This window comes from Rhododendron vialii, chromosome 1a (assembly GCF_030253575.1).
Source record: "Rhododendron vialii isolate Sample 1 chromosome 1a, ASM3025357v1".
NCBI lineage: Eukaryota > Viridiplantae > Streptophyta > Magnoliopsida > Ericales > Ericaceae > Rhododendron > Rhododendron vialii.
This window is the reverse complement of record NC_080557.1, coordinates 990,824-999,922: the sequence shown is the minus strand read 5'-3', so window position 1 is coordinate 999,922 and position 9,099 is coordinate 990,824. Positions and strand designations below refer to the sequence as shown.

Below are 9,099 nucleotides of genomic sequence, written 5' to 3'. Positions count from 1 at the left end.
TTAAGGGCGAAAATTGGAATTTGACACTTACCATTCTGTTCCATGGTCCTTTTTTATATTTTTTCCAGACACTTTGCTTTGGTGATAGCTCTCTTGCTCTCAGTATGGTAGATGATATCGACAGAGAAATTGAAAACTTGAAGGAGTCAGAAAAAGAACTAAATAGAGATTGGGCTAGCCTTCCAACTGATCTTCTTTGTTTGATGCTTCCTCATCTCTTTCTTTGTCACGCCCTCGATTTTCAACATAAATTAACAATACCATTTGAAATACAAAGTCCTCACAATCGTACGTACAATACCCCAAAATACAATACAGTTTCCGATTCCATAAATTGGTCTACAAATACAATCTTTCAAAGTAGGAATTTCATAACAAAGTCGTTTGTTAAACAAGAAAAATAAAGTGCTCTCCAAAATAGCTTTAATCGATAATGTCAGCATGCACTCCAAGTACTCCATGACCATGACCATGACCTGCAATGAACCTGAAATGGTAGGTTGAGCAAACACGTGCCCAGTAGAGAAATCTACACAACTATTATATACGAATGGGATGACAGGTGGAATGAATAACAAAAGCAAGGTACGGTATCTCAAATGATGAAACGAAACACAACTAGTAATTTTCCCAAGGTCGAAGACATAAATGAAGTACCGTGACTACACACCAAAACTCTAATTCAACCACGAGGACTTACTATCTATATGATTTTCTCATGACTGCCACTGTCCCTCATATCACTTCGAATCACCAATCCGATATCTTGACTTATGAAACTATCGTAATCAAAGAACCGCAACACCAATGTCTTTCGTATCACTTACTTACACTTTCACAATGATAGCCCATTTCCATTCACATCGTGTCACAATTTCCTCATCATTCTGTATCATGAGCAAAAGCTCCTGCCAGGCCAATTAAGAAATCCCGATACTCCCCACTAGTTTCGTCCTCACTGATGGAACTAATTCAAGTCACACATCAAAGGTCACCATACCACAATTCCTTCGATACACTTTACAATTTAGCCATTCATTCCAGTCACATATAATGAATTCACAACGAAAACTTATTCACATAAAAGTAGTACAGATAATTTCATCTCAATCAACTCGCAATCGTTACGTTAGTAATTTCTCATCACCATACAAGCACTCACACATCAAAAGATAAACTCTCATAGCGAGTTCATGGACTTCCACCTTGCAACTCGCAAAATCGTATAAGTTACGCAAGAGGTGTACCACATATCAAACACAAGGAATTGTCTCGGGTATCCATGCTTAGCATTGTTTAACTCAAGAAGAATTCTATGTGTTCGTTTTTCACTTCGCATGTCAACACATACAACATTTGGCCACCTATACTCCTTATATTCTCTAAACCCTCGTTTCGGTGTCAAACGACTCATACGGAACCCAACGACCACTACCAAGCATTTAGTATACTACTAGCCTCGTCAAACCATTCAACTAGTACTCAGGGGAACCTAAGAACACCCATGTTTCACCCAAACGATTCTAAGGAAAAAGGATTTCCCAACGTATACGAATATATCTATCTTATTTTGGCTGCCAAATCTTATCGGTTAAGAATTGGGAGATGAGACCACCACCATTGGAAAGTACATTTTCGGTACATGAATTTTGATATAAAATTTGCCCAAAACAGAGTTCGGATGAAAAAGTTATGCCCGTTCGAAGTTTTGCCAAAATGCTGAATTTTTCATTTCCTACCGGTAGGACACATTTTCCTACCGGTAGGAGACCACAATTTCACGAAAATGACATTACTGGACAGCTTTTGTACCGGTAGGGCCAAAACTCCTACCGGTAGGACATGGGTTTTCACTGCATGATTTTCAGACTCCACCAGAACATTTTTAACAACGAAAACAACGATCTAGGGCACGATTCAAACACCAAATCAACACATACACACATAATAGAAGTGAGAAATCCCTACCTCATGGGTTTTGAGCAAAATCCGAGCCTTTGACCGAGTCAACCAAGCTCTAACGAGGTCCGATCATGAATTTTCTTGGATATTTGGAAAGCTCGTGCTCCGTATAACAACTTTAATTCTCTGGCCTTGTCCGGAATCACACCCTAAGTAGATGAAATCGAAGAGAGAAGAGAAGAGGGAGTTTTTCGGAGGAGAGGAGGAGAGAGAGATAGCCGAGAGAGAAAAAGAGAGAAAAAAAAAATGGGAGAAATGATTCTCCTGGGGAAATTATTGGCATGGGGATTAATCCCATGCTCCCACCCCCCACACACACATGTGCACCTCTCGCACAATTACCGTTATATCCTCCCACGAAGATGTCACACCGAATATCCGCACCGTCTATCTCAACGAGCCGTACGATTGCAAAAGAAAAAATATAGTCTCAAAAATACGGGTCTCTACACCCTGCCCTCCTTAAAGAAATTTCGTCCTCGAAATTTGCCAACCCAAACCCAGCCGAGTCACCAATCGTACTACCAAACCTCATGTTGCAATTTCATACTTATAACATCATTCTTTCTTTTCTACGCAGATTCTTCCTTATCTCGTTTGCTCCTCAGAACCCTCACTAATGGTATGGTCTTATCACTCAACACTCAGCCACAAACCTCCATCATCTTTATCATATTTTCAAATCCTAACATCTATACCAAAATACTAGTCCCCACATATCTTCATGACAATCCCACCGAGATTCAACAGTTTATAATCTCACGTTCGTCGAACTCTAGAATTCCTCATTCTCATTCTTTTCAGTTTATTCCACTAAGTATCTCTTGAACTTCCCAGAAGGACATACTAAACTGCTTATAATAACTATAATTCTAATACTCATAAGCTTCATTTTCCCAATACCAACTGATAGATCAATCCATCAATATTTTTTTTTGAATACCCAAATACTCTCCACTGTAATAAAACCAAGAAACCCAAAACTCAATCACTACATAACGATCATCACCATTTGCTCAATTTTAACACCAACTCACCCTCGTTGAACGTCTCACATTTCAAAGCTATTAATACATCTTTCGTCTCCAAAAATAAAAATAAAATAAAATAAACACACCCCACAATTGATTCAATTCTATCAATACCATTGATAATAGATAGTTGCATTATTCTCTTTAACAATCTCAAATTATTTCACGCACCTCGCTACTCACTTCCCTTTCTCAAAGACAGGGTTCACCTCCCTTGGTACGACGAAACACACCTAACACAAAATCATCAACCTTTATCTCTGACTCACATTTCTGTTTACCAACACAACTTTTATATCGACTCTGCACAAATCTCAAACATTTTTTTTTTTTCGGCCATTTAACACTCAAACACAACTAAGAGTTCAACACTACTTCATATTCTCTAGCCCACTCTGAATCACTATCGGTTTCTATTTTCGAAAATCCAAACTCTCCCCTATTGTAACGCGTCCCTTTTACATAACTCTTCACAAGACACATTAAAACCATTCTGGTAAACTATCAATCCACTATTTCCTTAAACCCAATTCTCCAAACATCGTTGTTGCTACTCAAGAAAGGCATACACTCATAGCAACTACCCACATAAGCATCACTGTTTATTCTACATCATATACTTAAAGCAAATTTCACGCATTGAGATTACATAATAAATCAAATATGTAGGTTAGAACTAAACAACAGCACATTTCATTCACGAAATATTTCAACAAACCCACAATGCAATTTAATAGCTTACACAATGCCAGACACATCCACGCATTAACAGGCTCACTCAGTATCCAGCAGATTCACCAACTCACAAAGTATCCAACGGACTCACCAAGTATCCAGCAATCTCACAAAGTGTCAATCAGACTCACAAAGTATCCAGCGGTCTCATAAAGTGCCCATCGGACTCACAAAGTATCCATCAGTCTCACAAAGCATCCACGGACTCACAAAGTATCCAACAACCTCACAAAGTGTCCATCGGACTCACAAAGTATCCATCGAACTCACAAAGTGTCCATCGGACTCACAAAGTATCCATCAGTCTCACAAAGCATCCACGGACTCACAAAGTATCCAACAACCTCACAAAGTGTCCATCGGACTCACAAAGTATCCATCGAACTCACAAAGTGTCCATCGGACTCACAAAGTATCCATCAGTCTCACAAAGCATCCACGGACTCACAAAGTATCCAACAACCTCACAAAGTGTCCATCGGACTCACAAAGTATCCATCGGACTCACAAAGTGTCCATCGGACTCACAAAGTATCCATCACTTCACATTTCATCACTCTAGAAAGCCCAATGGTAATCTCGTTCCTTTCAACTTCACGATACCTTTCACATTTTCTGTTTACCCATCAATCTCGAACACTCTCGTCAATTAGCCTACTCAAGTCACATGTTTCCCATTTTCACAATCTCGAATATCATGTAACAAATACGCAACATCAATATTAATCATTTCTCTATCAACTTTACAATCACACGATATTTCATCGCCCAAATACCTACACAATGTATGCAATAGTTGCACTAATAAACTTTTACTGCTATTGATTTTCTCGATACTAAAATTTTAAACACCAATATAAATACAAACAAATTGATAAACCTCTTCTAAACACTAACAAGACTCTGGGGTTACAAATAACATGTCTATATTCCTCTTTATATTCTAAGACTCGTACTACCTCATTACTCAAGAATCAATTTCACTCGCACCAAGAACTTCTAATAGTCTCACTTGCCATGAATTTCACACCATTCCAACTAAGGATGCCAACTACACTCCACTTCATTATTAGCCTTAACAGTTCACCCTTATATCGCCTTTACTTCAAACAATTTTCTTACTTTGCCTTACATTGACCACTTGACTTAAATCACATCACTATCTTTCTCCTTGTGTCTTATTTTCCCTATCTCCGAATAACACAACTAATATTCTCCTATCGACCCCTCATAACACTACCGCTACGGCAATCACCACAATGACTACGACAACACCACAGCACATCATTTTTCTACGAAATTTCTATATATAGTTATCTGCCTCAAGCCTAGAGATCTTACCCCTTAATATAAACCTAGTATCCGATTGACTTCCCGAGACTTCCATCTAGAAGGAGCGGTGATCAAGCGCCTCTTCCAACTGGATCTCTTCGGTAGTCGCCTGGGTGTCCAGAAGACACATACTGTTTCTAAACACCCTACCTACAACTCTCATCTTCCTAAGTCAATCTCAGATACTTACAAGGGTTCCACCTGTCTTACCTATTCTTAAAACCACTACCCCTATAACTACCATAACAATAATAAACACAATCATTACCACAACAAGACATCATCTCTTCATACATTCAAGACACTCACTAGTTCAATCCTTTAGCTATGATACACCTCGCATCACATGAAAATTACTTAAGGTATTTAAACTTAACACATAATCTACACAATTCAAATAAAACGCATCAAGTATTTAGCTCACAAACCTTGTTAACAATACAACACTTCTTTTACATACTAACGGATATCATCTTTCACATTTCAACCTCGCCACTACGCATAACCACTACAACAATCTCGACTTTTCAAATTTTTTTTTTTTTGTCTAACATCTCATCTGAAAGGATACCTTACCACAAACGGCTCAAGATCAAAACTAATAACAGTAACTTCGCAACCGTAGTCACTACAAAGAGGTCAAACTTCTCTTCTTCTTCTTCTTTTTCTTTTTTTACATGAGTCAACCACATTCCACCAATTCGCATAAACACAGATGCAATGCCACATCAATGAACACACATCAGTCAGGCAAGCACACTCATGTTTTGTTAAAAATATGCAATGACTTTTTTTTTTTGAACCCCTGAGACTAAGTCTCCCCACGGTCTCTAGGTATTCAAACCTAATGCTCTGATACCAAGTTGTCACGCCCTCGATTTTCAACATAAATTAACAATACCATTTGAAATACAAAGTCCTCACAATCGTACGTACAATACCCCAAAATACAATACAGTTTCCGATTCCATAAATTGGTCTACAAATACAATCTTTCAAAGTAGGAATTTCATAACAAAGTCGTTTGTTAAACAAGAAAAATAAAGTGCTCTCCAAAATAGCTTTAATCGATAATGTCAGCATGCACTCCAAGTACTCCATGACCATGACCATGACCTGCAATGAACCTGAAATGGTAGGTTGAGCAAACACGTGCCCAGTAGAGAAATCTACACAACTATTATATACGAATGGGATGACAGGTGGAATGAATAACAAAAGCAAGGTACGGTATCTCAAATGATGAAACGAAACACAACTAGTAATTTTCCCAAGGTCGAAGACATAAATGAAGTACCGTGACTACACACCAAAACTCTAATTCAACCACGAGGACTTACTATCTATATGATTTTCTCATGACTGCCACTGTCCCTCATATCACTTCGAATCACCAATCCGATATCTTGACTTATGAAACTATCGTAATCAAAGAACCGCAACACCAATGTCTTTCGTATCACTTACTTACACTTTCACAATGATAGCCCATTTCCATTCACATCGTGTCACAATTTCCTCATCATTCTGTATCATGAGCAAAAGCTCCTGCCAGGCCAATTAAGAAATCCCGATACTCCCCACTAGTTTCGTCCTCACTGATGGAACTAATTCAAGTCACACATCAAAGGTCACCATACCACAATTCCTTCGATACACTTTACAATTTAGCCATTCATTCCAGTCACATATAATGAATTCACAACGAAAACTTATTCACATAAAAGTAGTACAGATAATTTCATCTCAATCAACTCGCAATCGTTACGTTAGTAATTTCTCATCACCATACAAGCACTCACACATCAAAAGATAAACTCTCATAGCGAGTTCATGGACTTCCACCTTGCAACTCGCAAAATCGTATAAGTTACGCAAGAGGTGTACCACATATCAAACACAAGGAATTGTCTCGGGTATCCATGCTTAGCATTGTTTAACTCAAGAAGAATTCTATGTGTTCGTTTTTCACTTCGCATGTCAACACATACAACATTTGGCCACCTATACTCCTTATATTCTCTAAACCCTCGTTTCGGTGTCAAACGACTCATACGGAACCCAACGACCACTACCAAGCATTTAGTATACTACTAGCCTCGTCAAACCATTCAACTAGTACTCAGGGGAACCTAAGAACACCCATGTTTCACCCAAACGATTCTAAGGAAAAAGGATTTCCCAACGTATACGAATATATCTATCTTATTTTGGCTGCCAAATCTTATCGGTTAAGAATTGGGAGATGAGACCACCACCATTGGAAAGTACATTTTCGGTACATGAATTTTGATATAAAATTTGCCCAAAACAGAGTTCGGATGAAAAAGTTATGCCCGTTCGAAGTTTTGCCAAAATGCTGAATTTTTCATTTCCTACCGGTAGGACACATTTTCCTACCGGTAGGAGACCACAATTTCACGAAAATGACATTACTGGACAGCTTTTGTACCGGTAGGGCCAAAACTCCTACCGGTAGGACATGGGTTTTCACTGCATGATTTTCAGACTCCACCAGAACATTTTTAACAACGAAAACAACGATCTAGGGCACGATTCAAACACCAAATCAACACATACACACATAATAGAAGTGAGAAATCCCTACCTCATGGGTTTTGAGCAAAATCCGAGCCTTTGACCGAGTCAACCAAGCTCTAACGAGGTCCGATCATGAATTTTCTTGGATATTTGGAAAGCTCGTGCTCCGTATAACAACTTTAATTCTCTGGCCTTGTCCGGAATCACACCCTAAGTAGATGAAATCGAAGAGAGAAGAGAAGAGGGAGTTTTTCGGAGGAGAGGAGGAGAGAGAGATAGCCGAGAGAGAAAAAGAGAGAAAAAAAAAATGGGAGAAATGATTCTCCTGGGGAAATTATTGGCATGGGGATTAATCCCATGCTCCCACCCCCCACACACACATGTGCACCTCTCGCACAATTACCGTTATATCCTCCCACGAAGATGTCACACCGAATATCCGCACCGTCTATCTCAACGAGCCGTACGATTGCAAAAGAAAAAATATAGTCTCAAAAATACGGGTCTCTACATTCTTGGTGATATCAAGCGGTTTCATAACGTCTGTAAATCATGGCGATTGACTACCACTCCATCGGTACAATCTCCGGTGCTTATGTCTATTGGGAATGATAACACGAGATGCAAATTCTTCCACCCACTCTACAAGAGCCCTTGCAGCATGTTCATTCCTGAATTATTCTGTGCAGTACCACGATTTTGTAAAGATGGTTGGCTGCTTATGTCTAGAGGCGAGCACTCAATGTTCTTCTTTAATCCATTCACAAAGGCGTTGATTAACTTGCCTGATTTACGTGAAAGGTACAATTTTCGAGGGATAACATTCACATCTTCTCCGACATTGTCCGACTGCATGGTTTTTGGCATTAATGTCCATTTTGATGAATGGTTTTCGATATCAACCATTTGCCGCGGAGAAGAAAGTTGGCAGGAATTGTGTGGTGAAAATAACTCGCCCTTTTTCATCTCTGACTGTAATCCAGTCTTTCACCATGGAGAGTTCTATTGTTTGGGTCAACATGGGAATTTGGGAGTCTTTAATCATGATGAAAACTATTGGAGAGTTCTTGACAAGCCTCATAGGCAGCCTGAGCCACATGATCCATTTCTTTCACATGAACGCAACTTTTTGGTGGAATGCAATGGGGAGCTACTATCAGTGTCTATGAGTTTCATGGGGAGGTCGATATCTGTTTTCAAGTTGGATAGTGTTGAGATGACGTGGCATAAAGTTGACAGTTTGGGCGACCAAATGTTTTTTGTGAGCAACACATCATCTCTTTCAGCAATCAGAGTGGTACAAGGAATGGAGAACAAGATTTATCTTCCCAAAATCCATGGAAAATGCGGGGTGTTCTATTCTCTAGCCAGTTGTTTGTTTCAAACATTTGGAAATGATTTTTCTTGTGAGGACTGGGATGGGACAGGGGAGCTCTTGAGTTGCTGTTGGATTGAGCCAAAAGCTGATACTTCTTATTCCAAAGAAGAACTCAACTGG

The 9,099-nt window shown here is 39.2% G+C and overlaps 2 long non-coding RNA genes across 2 annotated transcripts; both read right to left on the bottom strand.

Moving 5' to 3' along the window:
* Positions 1-238: 238 nt before the first annotated feature.
* On the bottom strand, positions 239-2,199 carry LOC131334071 (uncharacterized). Its single transcript, XR_009202025.1, has 2 exons — positions 1,969-2,199; positions 239-487 (listed from the first exon to the last, which is right to left on the bottom strand). It is a non-coding gene; the product is annotated as an uncharacterized LOC131334071 (long non-coding RNA).
* A 438-nt stretch (positions 2,200-2,637) lies between these two features.
* Positions 2,638-7,908, bottom strand: LOC131334064 (uncharacterized). Its single transcript, XR_009202018.1, has 2 exons — positions 7,669-7,908; positions 2,638-6,187 (listed from the first exon to the last, which is right to left on the bottom strand). It is a non-coding gene; the product is annotated as an uncharacterized LOC131334064 (long non-coding RNA).
* Between the last annotated feature and the right edge of the window lie 1,191 nt (positions 7,909-9,099).